Source organism: Triticum aestivum, chromosome 2A (assembly GCF_018294505.1).
Source record: "Triticum aestivum cultivar Chinese Spring chromosome 2A, IWGSC CS RefSeq v2.1, whole genome shotgun sequence".
Classification (NCBI taxonomy): Eukaryota; Viridiplantae; Streptophyta; class Magnoliopsida; order Poales; family Poaceae; genus Triticum; species Triticum aestivum.
This window is the reverse complement of record NC_057797.1, coordinates 88,594,910-88,615,234: the sequence shown is the minus strand read 5'-3', so window position 1 is coordinate 88,615,234 and position 20,325 is coordinate 88,594,910.

Sequence of the window (20,325 nt, the reverse complement as noted above, 5' to 3'; positions counted from 1 at the left end):
TTAGTGAACTCCCACTTAGATTAGACATCCCTCTAGTCATCTAAGTATTACATGATCCGAGTTAAACTAGACTGTGTCCGATCATCACGTGAGACGGACTAGTCAACATCGGTGAACATCTTCATGTTGATCGTATCTTCTATACGACTCATGCTCGACCTTTCGGTCTTCTGTGTTCCGAGGCCATGTCTGTACATGCTAGGCTCGTCAAGTCAACCTAAGTGTTTGCATGTGTAAATCTGTCTTACACCTGTTGTATGTGAACGTCTGAATAAAACACCCGATCATCACGTGGTGTTTTGAAATAGCGAATTGTCGCAACGGTGCACAGTTAGGGGGAACACTTCTTGAATTTATTGTGAGGGATCATCTTATTTACTACCGTCGTTCTAAGTAAACAAGATGCAAAACATGATAAACATCACATGCAATCAAATAATGAACGTGACATGATATGGCCAATATCACATAGCTCCTTTGATCTCCATCTTGGGGCTCCATGATCATCTTGTCACCGGCTTGACACCATGATCTCCATCATCATGATCTCCATCATCGTGTCTCCATGAAGTTGCTCGCCAACTATTACTTCTACTACTATGGCTAACGCGTTTAGCAATAAAGTAAAGTAATTTACATGGCGTTTCTCGATGACACGCAGGTCACTAAAAGAATAAAGACAACTCCTATGGCTCCTGCCGGTTGTCATACTCATCGACATGCAAGTCGTGAATCCTATTACAATAGCATGAACATCTCATACATCACATATAGATCATTCATCATTCATCACAACTTTGGCCATATCATATCACAAACCACTTGCTGCAAAAACAAGTTAGACGTCCTCTAATTGTTGTTGCAAGTTTTTTACGTGGCTGAATTAGGGTTCTAGCAAGAACGTTTTCTTACCTAAGTTAAAGCCACAACGTGATTTGTCAACTTCTATTTACCCTTCATAAGGACCCTGTTCATCGATTCCGCTCCAACTAAAGTAGGAGAGACAGACACCCGCCAGCCACCTTATGCAACTAGTGCATGTTAGTCGGTGGAACCGGTCTCACGTAAGCGTACGTGTAAGGTTGGTCCGGGCCGCTTCATTCCACAATACCGCTGAAGCAAGAAAGGACTAGTAACGGCAAGAAAGTTGACAAATCTACGCCCACAACATATTGTGTTCTACTCGCGCAAGAAGAACTACGCATAGACCTGGCTCATGATGCCACTGTTGGGGAACGTTGCAGAAAACAAAAAATTTCCTACTCGTTTCACCAAGATCATCTAGGAGTTCATCTAGCAACGAGTGATTAGATGCATCTACATACCTTTGTAGATCGCGAGCGGAAGCGTTCAAAAGAACGATGATGATGTAGTCGTACTCGACGTGATCCAAATCACCGATGACCAGCGCCGAACGGACGGCACCTCCGCGTTCAAACACACGTACGGAAACAGCCACGTCTCCTCTTCTTGATCCAGCAAGGGAGGGAGGAGAGGTTGAGGGAGATGGCACCAGCAGCAGCACGACGGCGTGGTGTTGATGGAGCTGCAGTACTCCGGCAGAGCTTCGCTAAGCACTATGGAGGTGGAGGAGGTGTTGAGGAGGGAGAAGAAGGCAACCAAAGGCCAGGGCGTTCAGGTGTGAAGTCCCTCCTCTCCCCCACTATATATAGGGGTGCCAAGGGGGGTGGCCGGCCCTAGGAGATCCAATCTCCTAGGGGGTGCGGCGGCCACAGGGGGGTTTTCCCTCCCCCCAAGGCACCTAGGAGGTGCCTTACCCTCCTAGGACTCTTGCCCCTTAAACCCTAGGCACATGGGCCTATGTGGGGCTGGTGCCCTTGGCCCATTAGGCCAAGGCGCACCCCCTTACAGCCCATGTGGCCCCCCGGGGCAGGTGGACCCACCCGGTGGTCCTCCGGGACCCTTCCGGTGGTCCCGGTACAATACCGATAACCCCGAAACTTGTCCCGATGCCCGAAACAGGACTTCCCATATATAAATCTTTACCTCCGGACCATTCCGGAACTCCTCGTGACGTCCGGGATCTCATCCGGGACTCCGAACAACATTCGGGTTACTGCATATACATATCCCTACAACCCTAGCGTAACCGAACCTTAAGTGTGTAGACCCTACGGGTTCGGGAGACAAGCAGACATGACCGAGACGACTCTCCGGTCAATAACCAACAGCGGGATCTGGATACCCATGTTGGCTCCCACATGCTCCACGATGATCTCATCGGATGAACCACGATGTCAAGGATTCAATCAACCCCGTACGCTATTCCCTTTGTCTATCGATATGTTACTTGCCCGAGATTCGATCGTCCGTATCCCAATACCTCGTTCAATCTCGTTACCGGCAAGTCACTTTACTCGTACGTAATGCATGATCCCGTGACCAGACACTTGGTCACTCTGAGCTCATTATGATGATGCATTACCGAGTGGGCCCAGTGATACCTCTCCGTCATACGGAGTGACAAATCCCAGTCTTGATCCATGTCACCCAACAGACACTTTCGGAGATACCCGTAGTCTACCTTTATAGTCACCCAGTTACGTTGTGACGTTTGGCATACCCAAAGCACTCCTACAGTATCCGGGAGTTACACGATCTCATGGTCTAAGGAAAAGATACTTGACATTAGAAAACTTTAGCAAACGAACTATACGATCTTGTGCTATGTTTAGGATTGGGTCTTGTCCATCACATCATTCTCCTAATGATGTGATCTCGTTATCAATGACATCCAGTGTCCATAGTCAGGAAATCATGACTATCTGTTGATCAACGAGCTAGTCAACTAGAGGCTTACTAGGGACATGTTGATGTCTGTTATTCACACATGTATTACGATTTCCAGATAACACAATTATAGCATGAATAAAGACAATTATCATGAACAAGGAAATATAATAATAATCTTTTATTATTGCCTCTAGGGCATATTTCCAACAGCTCTCTTGGAGTGCAAGGACTGAACAGTTAATATTCTCCCACGACAAAGCTGAGAATTTCATCTAGAAATATCATAGGAAAAGTATGCATGTGAGTTGCACGGCTTTGACTTGCCACTTTCTGGCAAGAGGTACAAAGGTAATCTAGGAGTAGCATCATGATTAGGGTCTAAATTATCCTCTAAGTCATTATGTTTCTTTGTTAGGACGTGAAGAACACTTCGCGTAAAGCAGTTAGTCGATCGCTAGAGTCTTCATTAACAATTATCGCGGAAGGGCCTGTAGCTGAATTCCGATAGTATTAATGTGCAATTGATGCTCCTGGCAACAGTTTGATATTTGAAAGATCAATATGCTAGCTATTGAGTGCACTACTAAGATGTAGAATCCCTGTGAGTATTCGTCGTGAATGCTGCAGACCGTTGACTGAAACCTCTCTCACAAGCATAACATGATCAAACCCAGAACTCTTGGGTGTTAGTCACATGGGGGATGTGACCTTGAGTGTTAATCACATATTGATGTGAACTGGATTATTGACTCTAGTGCAAGTGGGAGACTGTTGGAAATATGCCCTAGAGGCAATAATAAATTGGTTATTATTATATTTCCTTGTTCATGATAATCGTTATTATCCATGCTAGAATTGTATTGATAGGAAACTCAGATACATGTATGGATACATAGACAACACCATGTCCCTAGTAAGCCTCTAGTTGACTAGCTCGTTGATCAATAGATGGTTACAGTTTCCTGACCATGGACATTGGATATCGTTGATAATGGGATCACATCATTAGGAGAATGATGTGATGGACAAGACCCAATTCTAAGCCTAGCACAAGATCATGTAGTTCGTATGCTAAAGCTTTTCTAATGTCAAGTATCATTTCCATAGACCATGAGATTGTGCAACTCCCGGATACCGTAGGAGTGCTTTGGGTGTGCCAAACGTCACAACGTAACTGGGTGGCTATAAAGGTACATTACAGGTATCTCCGAAAGTGTCTGTTGGGTTGGCACGAAGCGAGACTGGGATTTGTCACTCCGTGTAAACGGAGAGGTATCTCTGGGCCCACTCGGTAGGACATCATCATAATGTGCACAATGTGATCAAGGAGTTGATCACGGGATGATGTGTTACGGAACGAGTAAAGAGACTTGCCAGTAACGATATTGAACAAGGTATCGGGATACCGATGATCGAATCTCGGGCAAGTATCGTACCGCTAGACAAAGGGAATTGTATACGGGATTGATTAAGTCCTTGACATCATGGTTCATCCAATGAGATCATCGTGGAACATGTGGGAGCCAACATGGGTATCCAGATCCCGCTGTTGGTTATTGACCGGAGAGTTATCTCGGCCATGTCTGCATGGTTCCCGAACCCGTAGGGTCTACACACTTAAGGTTCGATGACGCTAGGGTTATAGGGAATAGATATACATGGTTACCTAATGTTGTTCGGAGTCCCGGATGAGATCCCGGACGTCACGAGGAGTTCCGGAATGGTCCGGAGGTAAAGATTTATATATGGGAAGTCCTGTTTTGGTCGCCGGAAAAGTTTCGGGTTTTATCGTAATGTACCGGGACCACCGGGAGGGTCCCGGTGGTCCACAAGGGGCCACCAGCCCCGGAGGGCTGCATGGGCCAAGTGTGGGAGGGGACCAGCCCCAGGTGGGCTGGTGCGCCCCCCCCCCCCCCACCAAGGCCCAAGGTGCAAGGGAGAGTGGAAGGGGGCAAAACCCTAGGCTCAGATGGGCCTAAGGCCCACCTGGTGGTGCCCCCCTCTCTCCCCCCTTGGCTGCCCCCCTAGATGGGATCTAGGGCTGGCCGCCACCCCTAGGGGTGGAAACCTAGGTGGGCGCAGCCCTCCCCTCCCCCTATATATACTTGAGGTTTTGGGCTGCCAGTGACACGATTCAATCTCCTTCTTGGCGCAGCCCTACCCCTCTCCCTCCTCGTCTCTTGCGGTGCTTGGCGAAGCCCTGCTGGAGTACCACGCTCCTCCACCACCACCACGCCGTCGTTGCTGCTGCTGATGGAGTCTTCCCCAATCTCTCCTTCTCCCCTTGCTGGATCAAGGAGTAGGACGTCACCGGGCTGTACGTGTGTTGAACACGGAGGTGTCGTCCGTTCGGCACTAGGATCATCGGTGATTTGGATCACGACGAGTACGACTCCATCAACCCCGTTCACTTGAACGCTTCCGCTTAGCGATCTACAAGGGTATCTAGATGCACTCTCCTTCCCTCGTTGCTAGATTACTCCATAGATTGATCTTGGTGTTGTATAGAAAATTTTGAATTTCTGCTATGTTCCCCAACAGTAGCAAGCCCGCCGACGAGCGCATCTTCATCTATCATGGCCGCAGCATGTCCGGTCATTGGTCGTAACACGGCTGGCCGCCAGTTATAGCACGACCCGTCGGAGCGCGCAACGACCATGACAGAGGAGGACTACTCGAGTGGGTGGCACAGGGTCATGGCGTCTTCATGTGCGAGGGGTGAGGGGCTTGTCATTGCAACTCGTCGTCCCGGTGATTGGCTAGGGGCGCAACATGCGGTCCCTGCCGTCCCCATGCTGATGACCTTGCATGCCACATCATGACAGGGGTGTACGCGTGTACGGGCATGCTGTGCGCATGGGGTGGTGGCGGCCATCGCTGGTGAGATGCTAGGTGGGAGGTGTGACCCGAGCAGGAGAGAGGTGCAGGAGAAGATGAATGCTGAGTGCTTTCTATATGATAGGATAAATAAATAAGGATAAGCGGTTGGTGGGCCCTACCAACGTATGTGGCTTACATAAGGAGTCTACTAAAAGCGAGCAAGCGGGCGGACCGACGAAGAACAAGGTCGGTTGGCCGATATAGATATTTACCTTTTAATTTTGTCAAACTTGTATTTAATTAAGTTATCCAATTCAATTGTGTTCAGGTATGAGTAAGCACCCTTCATCCATTTGAAATCATGCTACAAGAAAGATAGAAATAGGTATCACATTTTTTGTAACAAGAAAGGCATGGAAATAACAAATGTTTAATTAGTATGACTTAGCCTATTTGTAAGGGTCTTAGTTTTTGAATTCACTTTCGTAAAAACAAGAAAAAAAAAATGAAAGTGCAAATAAGCTCCTAAAAATGTTGTTTTGTTCGGCTTTTGTTATCATCACTAACAAGATGATTCATGAGCCAAAGAAAAAATCCACTAGCTAGAGCTTTTGTTGCTTATTGAGAGTAGACACAAGTTCAACCAGCATAAACAAAGCCAAAACAAACAGCTTTCAGCTAACATTCTTTCCATATAGTTATGAAAGTGCGTTATATCGACTAGAGGGGGGTGAATAGGCGATTTTTATGAAAGTCTTCAGAACATGGGAGTTTTGAAGACAAACGATAAAATTAAACCTATTACCATGCAGCGGAAGGTAGACTACACTAGGCAAACCATAGTCAAGTATTCAATGAAGTGAAAGCACAAAGACTAATAGCAGCTAGGTAGTAAGGATCAGGTAGGAAGATATTGTGAAGCCAAACAGAACACGCAGTCACTCAGTGAAGACAAATGATAGAGCAAACATACAATGACTTCACAAGGAGTAACAGTAAGTAAAGTGAAGTGAAGATGAAACCAGTGACTCGTTGAAGACAATGATTTGTTGGACCAGTTCCAGTTGCTGTGACAACTGTACGTCTGGTTGGAGCGGCTAGGTATTTAAACCTTAGGACACACAGTCCCGGACACCCAGTCCTGAACACGCAGCTCAGGACACCCAGTCCTCACCGTATTCTCCTTGAGCTAAGGTCACATAGACCTCGCCCAATCACTCTGGTAAGTCTTCAAGGTAGACTCCCAAACCTTCACAGACTTCGTTCACTGGCAATCCACAATGTCTCTTGGATGCTCAGAACGCGACGCCTAACCGGCTGGAGGATGCACAGTCCTCAAGTGTAATAAGTCTTCAGATCACACAGACAAGAAGACTTAAGTGATGCCCAATTCTCTCTGGCTCTGGTGGTTAGGGCTTTATCCTCGCAAGGAATTCTCTCTCAAAGGCTTCGAGGTGGGTTGCTCTCAAACGACAAAAGCCGTACTTTCAATCTGAGCAGCCAACCGTTTATGGTTGTAGGGGGTGGGCTATTTATAGCCACTTGGCAACCCGACCTGATTTGTCCGAAATGACCCTGGGTCACTAAGGAACTGACACGTGTTCCAACGGTCAGATTTCAAACTCACACGGCAACTTTACTTGGGCTACAAGCAAAGCTGACTTGTCCGACTCTGGACAAGATTCGCTCTCATAGTCTTCACTCGAAGACATAGGTTTTTGGTTTAGGCATCACTTCAGTCATTCTGACTGGTTCTCTTGGACCCCACTTAACAGTACGGTGGTTCCTATGACTCAACACAAAAGAAAAAGAACTACGAAAGATCTAAGTCTTCGAGCTCCATAGGCTTCATATCGTGTCTTCTCTTGTCATAGTCTTCAATGTGAATATCTTCATATACCACCTTTGACTTCAATGTCTTCATACATTTTTAGGGGTCATCTCTGGTAGTAAAACCGAATCAATGAGGGACTTCTACCTGTGTTATCCTGCAATTCTCACAAACACATTAGTCCCTCAACTAGGTTTGTCGTCAATACTCCAAAACCAACTAGGGGTGGCACTAGATGCACTTACAATCTCCCCCTTTTTGGTGATTGATGACAAACTAGTTGAAGTTTTCAACGGGGAATATAATCTGTGAAATTGTAAAGGATAAGGAATTGTCTTCATAAGTTGCAAGGGCTCCCCCTGAAGATGTGCATATAAGTTAATTTGCTTTTGGAATGCAAATGCACATGGCAGGTGTACTTGTGGAGATCCACTTCAACTTATGATGACAATCCACTATGCATGTGAAAGTATATGAAGATAATGACATGCATAATGGAAAATGGACGTCTGCAGAATGAGCTAAGTGCGGAATTTATCGTCGCACATGCGGAATTTATCTTCGCAAAACAAGGTGGCAAATAAGTAGCAGACGACCATCTAGTTTAAGTGTTACAACTCATAAGAACCAAATGTAGCAAAAAACGAGAGTTGTAAGCACGAAGCAAAATATAAGCACCCGCCCATATGAACCCGCTTGAAGACTATCAATCTCATATGCTTCTCCCCCTTTTGTCAGTAATGACCAAAAAGGTTTGAAGACATAGAGCCTCTACTCGTTCCCATGAGGAGTAGGTGAAGTAGCAGGGTTGTTGGTGTTGTTTGGCGGTGCAGAAGAGCTTGGAGGTGCTGAAGGATATGGCGGTGAAGTAGCATCGTCTTCTTCCTCAATAATTCTGGCAGTGACTGTGGCAGCAGAGGAAGAGAACTCAGAGTCTTCAAGGGATGGAGTTCCTAGCAGCACAGCCCTTCGAGGAGGTGTGGAGTCAAACTTGAATCTCTCAGTGAAGCCATCCTCTTGAAGATCAGCTTCAGAAAGCATCATCGTTAGCCCTTTCCATGTGCGGCGACAGGTTTCATGGGCAACGAAAGCATTCTTGGTGGCAAGATTTCGAGTGCGATTAACATCCACCAAGAGGCTTTTCATCTGACGCTTCAGCCAGTCATGATGCCTATCTTGTTTCTGATGTAGAGCCACAAGAAGCTCTCGGTCGTTGAGAACACGAGTGCGCTTCTTGGGTCTTGGAGCAGTGGCACTGTCAGTGGCTTCAGTGAAGCAGGGTGTGGTGCACGTGTAGTGCCAGCCAAAGGATACACCCGAGAAACTGCTTCAACGCCTTCAACGTTCTGAGTAAAACTCTGATGTTCTGCATTCTGAAGACTTAGAGGTTGCTTGGCAGGCTCAGAATATATGGCTTCAGTAGACATGTCCACGTCAGGCAAGAAGATCCGATGGTTGCGGGCTGAGGGCTGATACGAGATGGCGGAGTGTAGCTTGATTAGCCGCATGACCCAAGGGGCGTAGAACTTCAAACCAAACAGATCAATGCCTGATGCAGCAAGTTGGCATATGAAGAAGTCCTGTGCATTGAAGCATTTGCCATGAAGTATATAGAAGACCAAAGTCTTCATTGCACCCTGAAGCTTGGCATTTGGAGAGTGCCCTTTGATAGGCCAGAGAGTTCGCCTGATGATGTGATAGATGGTTCTGGGCAGGTACTCAAGGTCTTCAACGAAGAACTCTATGGGATACGCAGCATCTTGGGGCAATGGCTTCATCATGCTGAGCATTTGACCCATATTAGGTTCTGGCCGCTGAAAGATGCTCTCAATAGCTTCAGCATGCAGCTGATAGCCTTGCTCGAAGAGATCGCCAGGAGTGGGCAAGCCAGTGAGCTCAATGATGTCAAATGCATTGGCTTCGTGATGAACGTTGCCAGTCATCCACTCCAGGACCCAAGTCTTCGGATCTCTGCTGTACCCTTTGATGTGAAGTGTGGCATAGAATTGTAGCAGCAGCTCTTCATTCCAATGCTCTTCATCAGTAACAAACTGCGGCAGACCCACTTGCTTGAAGCAATCCAACGCTTCTTCTAGACAGGGCAGACCAGCTATAGCTTCAACATCAAGGCGCTTGTGTGGGAAGATGCGACCTTGGTTGTAAAGAATGCAAGAGTAATAGCTTCGCTGAGGATAGCTCCAGAACCGATCAGATGATATCCTTTCCCTTGAGTAGGGGTTCCTGGAGCTATTGAAGAACGTGTTGTCTGCCCTGAAGCCATTGATGTTGAAGGAGCCAGGTGCTGATGCAGGACCTGGAAACCTTGGCAGTCTTGGGATTGGCTTCTGGACCTGAGGCCTGTGCTCAACATGATAGTTGAATTGGGGACCGGCAGCAGACTCAGGAACAGAAGTGGCGGGATCAGTGGCTTCGCTGTCTTCTGAAGCTTTTGCTGGGGAGGGCTCCACATTAGCTTCGTTGTTGGTTGTGGCAGCCTCAAGATTTTCATCCTCCACTTGACTAGCTGGAGGGTCGGTCACAGGCACGTTCTCCTGGAGAACTGCTTCTTGGTGGAGCAGGGGAGTGGGATCTTGTGGTACTTCTTCTTCTGCGGCTGATGCAGCCGGAATGTCTTCAGCAGAGACTTGAGGCCTTGGACCTTTGCGAAGCCTGCGGAACGCAGACGACGCCTGTGGAGTTGGAGTGGGCTGGGCCTCATAGTCTTCTTCCTCTTGTGGGCGATCCGCCCATGAAGCATCCTGTGCAATTGGCGTCAGTGGACGACCAATGCTGATGAGTTCGCTGTTTTCTAACTGAGGAAGGACTGCATCATCTTCTACATTGTCATGATGACCAATGTCTTCAGCAGCGATGGGATCAGCTGCTGGAATGTCTTCAGCTTCAGGAGCCTCTGTGGAAGCAGGCTCATGAACTGTCAGTTGACGTTCTGCGTCAGGATGAACCATAGAAATGGGTTCAACTATCAAGGGCTCTGTGGGAGCAGCCCGAGCTTTCTTGGTTTTTCGCTTTTTCTTGGTGGGGGCAGTAGGAGAGTCTTCAGAGTGTTTCCTCTTCCTGGCTTCAGCCTCAGCAGTTCTTGTCTTCTTGAGCTCTGAAGCTGTTGACCGGCTCTTTGGCTTCGAGCCAGTCATTCTTGTTGGGAAGACAATCGGAACTGCTTCTTGCCTTGGTGCATCAGTTTTAGCCGTAGCAGGCTTCTTCTTCTTCTTTGCGGCCATCCTGGGGTCGATGCCAGGACGCCCAAGTGCCTTGCGCTTCTCAGCCTCATTATAGGCTTGCACACATCTGTCAGCCAGAGTCTTCATGCGCTCACGCGAACCCTGAACTTCTGCACGCTTCTTCACAAAGGCTTCCTTGAGCTCGTGCATCATTGTCTTGAAGTTCTTCACTTCTTGCACGCTGAGCTTGGCCATATGCTTCTTGAACTGAGCCTTTTCATAGTCAATCTTCTGCTTCAGTTCAACAATGCGCTGGGCAATAGCAAGTTCTGAAGCAATGGCACCTTGGAAGGCGACACTGAGGCCAATAGGTAGCTGCAGATCTTCAAAACTGATGTTTGGCGTGTCAAACCACTCATCAATGAAGTTGTGGATGATGGTGACATCAAAGAGAGGTAGATCATTGAAGATTTCTGCTTCTTCTTTGCTCTTGATGAGTTGCTCAAGAGCGTCATCTGCAAGATCTTCATCACTTGACAGATCAATGTCGTCATTGCGTAGGATGGCAGCAACTGTTAGCTCTTTGCTAGTGTGAGACAGAGGCATCTTGGCCTTCTGGGGCTTGGAGACGCGTGATAAATCTTCAGACTGCACACTGTCTTCAGGAGGTGCAGTTGCAAGTGGCTTCGCCTTTGAGATTTTCGGTGAAGAGGCAGGCTTTGAAGATTTAGGCTTCTTCATCTTCTTTGGCTTCAGCACTGCAGGAGCTTCTTCTGATTCAGAGTCAGCTGGAGGCTCATTCACTGCGGTCCCTTGAACTAAGATGCGGGTGATGAGGCCTTCAAGGTTGGCATAAGGACCAATGACATTGGGTTCTGCTTCTCGTGTGCCATCTGCCCTTGGTGCTGAGGGACCAGGGTTGAAGTCTAACCCAAATTTCTTCTTGTTCTGCTTCGCTGAGTTTTGGGCAAACTGGAAGTTGCGCTTGAACAGATTGTCGTCACGATACCAGAGTAGTGACGATGGATGTGCATCATCAGGCTGTGGCCCACGAACCATGCATGGATAGAAGCTTTGGGCAATAGCTTCATCTCTGGACCTGGGTAGAAGATTCTTGTATAAGATGTCTCCCCACGGTCTTTTGATGGCACTTTTCTCAGCATACTCTTGGGTTGTGAAGCGGTATTTGAACCATTGTTCTGCCCAATAGCGTCGAATCCATTGGATTCGGGTCTTGCGCTGACTATAATCCTCTTCAGGATATGTCTTATACATTTCTACAAGTTCATCAGGCAGATCTCTGGATGTTCCGCCACGATGTTGTCTGCCCCCCTTCCTTGCTGCTTTCTCTGAAGCCATAAACTTTAACTTGAAAGGCTTCAAGACGTTCAACGGCTTCAAAGGCTTTCTCTTGCTGGACCAACAGGAACTGGCTTCAGGAGAATTTATGTGATGCTGTAAGAATTCTGCAAATGAATGCAGACTATGAGAACCAAAGGATTCTCCCACGGATATGTACCTGTGATAGCATTAAGGTGCGAGGGAAGGGGAAGAGGACATATGCATTCTCAGAAGATTTTGAAGATAAATCAGTTTAGAAGACATTGACCTCATCGTGCGAAGACATTCACTCATAGATAAGAAGTTGGTTCCAGATTTGTACGAATCCACAGATCAGTACAAGTGAGGAATCTAACTACTTTGTGAAGCACAAGTGAATATACTAGGCATGTTATGAGATGCAGTATGAGAGAGATCTAGCTTGTGTGAACAGAAACTGCTTGTGGTAGAAAGTGACAGATCAATAGGATCAACAGTGCTGTAAAAAGGGAGTTTTATTTACCACACTGAGAACTGCTAGACGGAGTGGGAGATGAGGCCAGGCAGTTCACTCGTCTGTGCCCTAACTTGGCGATGGAGGACACCTACGGCGACGGCAGAGAGGACGATGTCCGCGGTCGGCATGAAGACGACGTCGGAGAGGTTGCGGCAGCGAAGCGCTTCGTCGCCGGCATCGTCGAGAGCTAGCGGTGGCGCTAGGGTTCGTGCGAGGGTGGAAGAAGAGATAATTACCGCTGTGAGTGTGTATTTATAGGCACAGGGGCGGCACTGTGCTATTACACAGGTGCCCCTGGCGATTCACATCTGAAGAACACGTGGCCAGTATGCGGAATTTTGGGGTTTGTTCCACGTCCCACGCACGCCTGGATTGTCGGGTGGTCGTTCCTACTTCTCCGGATTTCATGTGGAGGAATGAGCATTGAAAACGGACTTAATGGTTGTCTCTGTATCTTCTGCTGACAAGGACGCAGAGAAGACATTCGACAGTTTCAATAGAATGCATATGACTTGGAGAGATAGAGTTTGAGATAGAAATCATAGAGAAGTTGGGGTCCGATCACATTCACTTAGTTCAAAAGATTCAACACGAAGACATAGCTATAAGTGAATGTTGTAGAGGACAGAACACTAGCATATATATATATATATATATATATATATATATATATATATATATATATATATATATATATATAGGGAAAATGCATCCTACTACCGGGTGTAGTTACACCCATTTCTCATATACTACCATGTGGTAGTATATACTCTACTTTATTACTTTTAGTATGCTCGTATACTATATCTAAGATACTCCAAAGCGAATTATGTGAAAAAATTGCATGTGAGCCCATGTTTTTATAATATTTGTGAAATACGTACATATTTGTACGTAAAAAGGAGTATGCTCAAAATATACTACATACTACATAAAAAATAGTATATATACTACCTAAACATTCTTACATACTACATACTACGCGTACATACTCTCCGATATGATAGATACTACCTAGAACGTATGAAACAAAAGTGGGAGTAACTACACCCGGGTGTAGGAAAAATTTGTCCTATATATATATATATATATATATATATATAATCAACATAGGGAAGATAATCATGAAAATATGTTGAGTTCGAAGCCAAACCAAATGTGAAGACATTGCAAGGTAATGCCATGAGTGAAACACTTCAAAATAGAACGTTTGGTGGTGGCGTTACTCACCGTATAGGAAGTATTAGACCCAGACACGACGCACAATTATCGTGGCGCTCCGAAGTCAAATTCCACATTAATGTATTCACACTTAGAATGTATGTCTTCATTGATTGAAGATATACTTTACTTCGTGTGTTGCACATCTAAGTCATAAATATGCATAAGGGTTAGGATGTGTGCCTGATCACATGACATTTGAGGATTCTAGGATATTTAGCTCACACCGTAACTTGCAAAACCTCTTCTCATCCAAGGGCTTGGTGAAGATATCTGCCAATTGCTCTTCAGTGTTGACGTGTATGATATCAATGTCTTCCTTCACAACATGATCTCTGAGAAAGTGATGACGAATTTCAATGTGCTTTGTCTTCGAGTGCTGAACTGGGTTGTTGGCAATCTTGATGGCGCTTTCGTTGTCGCAATAAAGTGGCACTTGCTTCAGATGAATGCCATAGTCCTTAAGTGTTTGCTTCATCCACAGAAGCTGAGCGCAGCAAGATCCAACAGCAGTGTATTCAGATTCAGCAATGGAGAGAGATACACAGTTCTGCTTCTTTGAAGACCAACATACAAGTGATCGTCCCAGAAAGTGACATGTGCCTGATGTAGACTTGCGATCAACTTTGTCACCAGCATAATCAACATCCGAGAATCCAACCAGATCAAACTCTGAGCCCTTTGGATACCATAATCCTAGAGTTGGGGTGTGAGCCAAATATCGAAGAATTCGCTTCACAGCTAAGTGATGCGACTCCTTTGGTGCCACTTGAAATCGAGCACACATGCAAACACTAAGCATAATATCTGGCCTAGATGCACATAGATAAAGTAAAGAACCAATCATGGAGCGGTATACCTTTTGATCGAACTCTTTACCATTGTCGTCAGGACCCAGATGATGTTTGGCTGGCATTGGTGTTGTGAAGCCTTTGCAGTCTTGCATACCGAACTTCTTCAGGCAATCTTTGAGATACTTCTCTTGAGATATGAAGATGCCATTGCGTTGTTGTCGTATTTGAAGACCAAGGAAGAACTTCAGCTCCCCCATCATGGACATCTGATATTGCTCTTGCATCATATATCCAAACTCTTCACTGTACTTCTGATTGGTGCAGCCGAAGATAATGTCATCCACATATATTTGGCACACAAACAGTTCACCATCATATGTCTTCGTGAAAAGAGTGGGATATAGGGAACCAGGTATGAAGCCTTTACTCTTCAGAAAGTATTTGAGTGTGTCATACCAGGCCCTAGGGGCTTGTTTGAGGCCATACAGTGCCTTGTTGAGCTTGTATACCATGTCAGGATGTTTTGGATTTTCAAAGCCAGGCGGTTGTGCAACATACACTTCTTCTTCAATCTTGCCATTGAGAAAGGCACTCTTCACATCCATTTGATATAGAAGTATGTTATGATGATTTGCATAGGCCAGCAGTATGTGTATGGCTTCAAGTCTAGCCACAGGAGCAAATGTTTCATCGAAGTCAATGCCTTCCACTTGAGTATATCCTTGAGCAACGAGACAAGCTTTGTTTCTGACAACTTGACCATGCTCATCTTGCTTGTTGCGGTATATCCATTTGGTGCCTATTATATTGTGCTTCCGTGGATCAGGACGCTTAACCAGTTCCCATACATTATTCAACTCAAACTATTGAAGCTCTTCTTGCATAGCTTGAATCCATTCAGGTTCCATGAAGGCTTCTTCAACTTTTTTGGGTTCTGATATTGAGACGAATGCGAAGTGCCCACAGAAATTTGCTAACTGAGTTGCCCTTGAACGAGTGAGTGAACCAGGTGCATTGATGCTATCAATTATTCTTTCAATCTGCACTTCATTGGCAACGCGAGGATGTACAGGGCGAAGACTTTTCTCTTGCTGTTCATTGTCGTTGTTGGAAGAATGTCTTCAGGCTGAGCATTGTCTTCTTGTTGATCAGGTGCTGAAATGATAAGTTCTTCTTCAGGATGAGCTTCAGAAGGTATAATTTCTCCAGTTCCCATTAGCTTGATTGATTCACTGGATGGAACTTCATCTAGCACACTTGGCAGCAGCTCTCTTTGTGACCCGTTGGTCTCATCGAACCGCACATCCACTGTTTCAACCACTTTGTAATGAAAGAGATTGAAGACTCTGTAGGAGTGTGAATCCTTTCCATATCCAAGCATAAAACCCTCATGTGCTTTTGGTGCAAATTTTGAGGTGTGATGTGGGTCCTTGATCCAGTACCTTGCGCCAAATACTCTGAAGTAACTGACATTTGGCTTCTTGCCAGTAAGGAGCTCATAAGATGTCTTGTTCAGTAGCTTGTGAAGATAAACACGACTGATTGTATGGCATGCAGTATCAATGGCTTCGGGCCAGAATTTTCTTGGGGTTTTGTATTCATCTAGCATCGTTCTGGCCATCTCAATTAGTGTTCTGTTTTTGCATTCGACGATGCCATTCCGCTATGGCGTGTACGGGGCTGAGAATTCATGTGTGATGCCCAAGGTATCAAGATATGTATCAAGGCCAGTGTTCTTGAATTCGGTGCCATTGTCACTTCTGATGTGTTTTATCTTGGCGCCAAAATTGTTCATAGCTCGATTGGCGAAGCGTCTGAAGACATCCTGCACTTCAGTCTTGTAAAGGATTATGTGCACCCAAGTATATCTAGAATAATCAGCAACAATAACGAAACCATAGAGGCAAGCAGTAGTAGTTAGAGTTGAGTAATGAGTGGGACCGTAAAGATCCATGTGAAGCAGTTCGAAGGGTTGAGTAGTAGTCATGATTGTCTTCGAGGGATGTTTGGCCCTCGTCATCTTCCCTGCTTCACAGGCACCACATAAGTGGTCTTTCTTGAACTTGACGCCCTCGATGCCTATGACATGCTTCTTCTTCGCAAGGGTGTGGAGGTTCCTCATGCCAGCATGTCCAAGCCTCCGATGCCAGAGCCAGCATTCTGAAGCCTTTGCTAGAAGACATACTACAAGCTGTGGCCCTGCTGAGAAATCTACCACGTACAAATCATCTTTTCGATACCCTTCAAACATTAGAGACTTGTCAGATTCCATTAGTACAAGGCAACGATATTTTCCAAACATTACGATCATGTTCAAATCGCAAAGCATTGAGACAGACATTAAGTTGAAGCCAAGGGATTCAACAAGCATGACTTTATCCATGTGTTGATCCCTTGAGATTGCAACTCTACCTAGACCCAATACCTTACTTTTACCAGTGTCAGCAAATGTGATGTGGCTCTTGTCGGATGGACGTAAGGTTGAGTCCATAAGAAGACTTCTTTTGCCAGTCATGTGATTTGTACACCCACTGTCAATAATCCATTCTGAAGACGCTGGTGTCGTACCCTATAGTGCAGTTAGGGGGATAGGCTTCACCAAGAGCATTGTGAAGCAAAAACATTTGACGAACCAGTGGGTTATGAAAGCTTAGATCCAGGTTAGGACTAATAGAGAGTAGCAAGCGATTCAGGTACGAAGTACATAGTAAGACCATTTGGGCATTTGATCTTGTACCCTACAAGATGTTTAAGGTCCCCAGCAATAGCGTCAGACGATTTTGGTTTTCTGCTGAAGACCTTTCCCTGCAAAAGAGAGTTAAGCCTTCTTAACCACCCACATCTTCAAGGGTGGCTTAGAAGCAATAAGTCTAAGTGCAACATCTGAGAATTTTGGCTTTGAAGCCTTAGCAAACAGTCTTGTAGGCGGACAATAGTACTCATAAGAATAAGCAGAATAGTTCTTGGTCTTATGAACATGGCGGTTTGATGAACCGCTCTCATATTCATATGCCTGAGTATGATTTTCCTGCAAAACATTTGCGTTAGTGTGACTCAGGTGAGTCCTCTGTCTGTATGAAGCCTTTGGACCGTATGAAGCCTTTGGTCTGAGGTTTGTCTTCTTCACGTGAGGTGTCATGATGACATTCACAGGAAGACTCTCCAGACACCTTTTCGGAACCCAGATCTTCTTCATAGGCGGTCCATTCCTGCAGTTAGTACCAATGTACCTGGCAAACACTTCACCATTCTGATTCTTAAACAGTATATAGTTTGCATCAAAGGATTCATCAATGATAATGGGGTTAGCACAAGTGAAGCCAGATAGATTGGATGGATCTGCTGAAGGTTCCTTTGCAGCAACCCACATGGTTTTGGGGTACTGCTCAGGTTTCCAGTAAGAGCCATCTGCATTCATTTTCCTTACGAACCCTACACCCTCTTTCCTAGGGTTTCGGTTCAGAATCTGCTTTTTCAGGACATCACATAGCGTCTGATGCCCTTTAAGACTTTTGTACATCCCTGTTTCAAGCAATGTCTTCAACCTAGCATTCTCATCAGCAATAGCGGTGGTATCCTCAGCAGAGGGGTTAGTTACCGCATCAACAGTTGAAGATATTGCAATAGCAGTAGCAGTAGAACATTCAGCAACAGAAGTAGCATTATCACGCTCAATGCATTTAAGACATGGTGGTTCAAATCCTTCCTGAGCAGGACTGATCTGTTTGGCGCGAAGTGACTTGTTTTCCGTTTGAAGATCTTCATGAACTGCTCTCAATTTCTCAAGATCTTGCTTCCTTTGAAGATAATCATAGGAAAGCTTTTCATGAGTTGTTGAGAGAGTTTCATGACGACTTTCAAGTTCTTGATACTTAACGTGAAGATTTTTTATGTCTTCAATTAAGGATTCAGATCGAGTCATTTCAGCACCTAACAAATCATCGCTTCTGTCTAACAGTTTTTGAATATGTTCCATAGCTTTCTGTTGTTCAGTTGCAATTTTAGCAAGTGTTTTGTAGCTAGGTTTCGAACCACAATCAGAGTCATCGTCACTAGATGTTTGATAGTGAGTAGTGCGTGTGTTTACCTTGGCACCGTGCCATGAAGCAGTAGGTAGAAGCGGAGTAGTCCTTGTCATTTACATCGGTGTCGGTGATGAAGTCATTGTCTTCAGTGTTGAAGATGGACTTGGCAACGTATGCAGTAGCCAGACTTGCGACGCCTGAATCGGATTCTTCCTCAGACTCCACCTCCGCCTCCTCAGAAGCAGACTCCTCCTCTGAATCCATTCCTTGCCAACAAACGCACGTGCCTTGCCAGATGAGCTCTTCTTGTGTGATGAAGACTTTGAGGAAGACTTGGAAGAATACTTTGAGTATTTCTTCTTCTTCTTCTTGTCGTCAGAGTCATATTCCTTGCTCTTCTTCTTCTTTTTGTTCTCATTGTCCCACTGTGGACACTCAGAGATGAAGTGGCCAAGTTTCTTGCACTTGTGACATGTTTTCTTCTTGTAGTCATGAGCAGGAGCTTCATCATTCCTTGAACTTGATCGGGAAGACTTTCTGAAGCCTTTCTTCTTGGTGAATTTTTGGAACTTCTTGACAAGCATAGCAAGTTCCCTTCCAATGTCTTCAGGGTCATCAGAACTGCTTTCAGATTCTTCTTCAGATGAGGAGACAGCTTTTGCCTTCAAGGCACGAGTTCGCCCATAGTTTGGACCATAGATCTCTCTTTTCTCCGAAAGCTGAAACTCATGTGTGTTGAGCCTCTCAAGTTTGTCAGACGGATCGAGTGTCTTGAAATCAGGACGTTCTTGAATCATCAGGGCCAGGATGTCAAACGAACTATCAAATGATCTCAGCAGCGTCTTGACGACTTTGTGTTTGGTAATCTCAGTGGCGCCGAGGGCTTGAAGCTCATTTGTGATGTCAGTGAGTCGGTCAAATGTGTGCTGGACATTCTCATTGTCATTTTGCTTGAAGCGGTTGCGAAGGACACTGATTCTCTGATCTCTCTAGGTTGAGATGCCTTCATTGACCTTGGAGAGCCAGTCCCAGACCAGCTTGGATGTCTTCAAAGCACTCACACGGCCATACTGTCCTTTGGTCAGATGACCACAGATGATATTCTTGGCAGTAGAGTCCAGTTGAACGAATTTCTTGACATCAGCAGCAGTGACACCTTCTCCAGCCTTGGGAACGCCGTTCTCGACGACATACCATAGGTCGACGTCAATGGCTTCAAGATGCATACGCATCTTATTCTTCCAATAGGGATATTCAGTTCCATCGAAGATGGGGCACGCAGCGGAGACTTTGATTATCCCTGCAGTCGACATAGCTAAAACTCCAGGTGGTTAAACCGAATCACACAGAACAAGGGAGCACCTTACTCTGATACCAATTGAAAGTGCGTTATATCGACTAGAGGGGGGGTGAATAGGCGATTTTTATGAAAGTCTTCAAAACATGGGAGTTTTGAAGACAAACGATAAAATTAAACCTATTACCATGCAGCGGAAGGTAGACTACACTAGGCAAACCATAGTCAAATATTCAATGAAGTGAAAGCACAAAGACTAACATCAGCTAGGTAGTAAGGATCAGGTAGGAAGATATTGTGAAGCCAAACAGAACATGCAGTCACTCAGTGAAGACAAATGATAGAGCAAACATACAATGACTTCACAAGGAGGAACAGTAAGTAAAGTGAAGTGAAGATGAAACCAGTGACTCATTGAAGACAATGATTTGTTGGACCAGTTCCAGTTGCTGTGACAACTGTACGTCTGGTTGGAGCGGCTAGGTATTTAAACCTTAGGACACACAGTCCCGGACACCCAGTCCTGAACACGCAGCTCAGGACACCCAGTCCTCACCGTAATCTCCT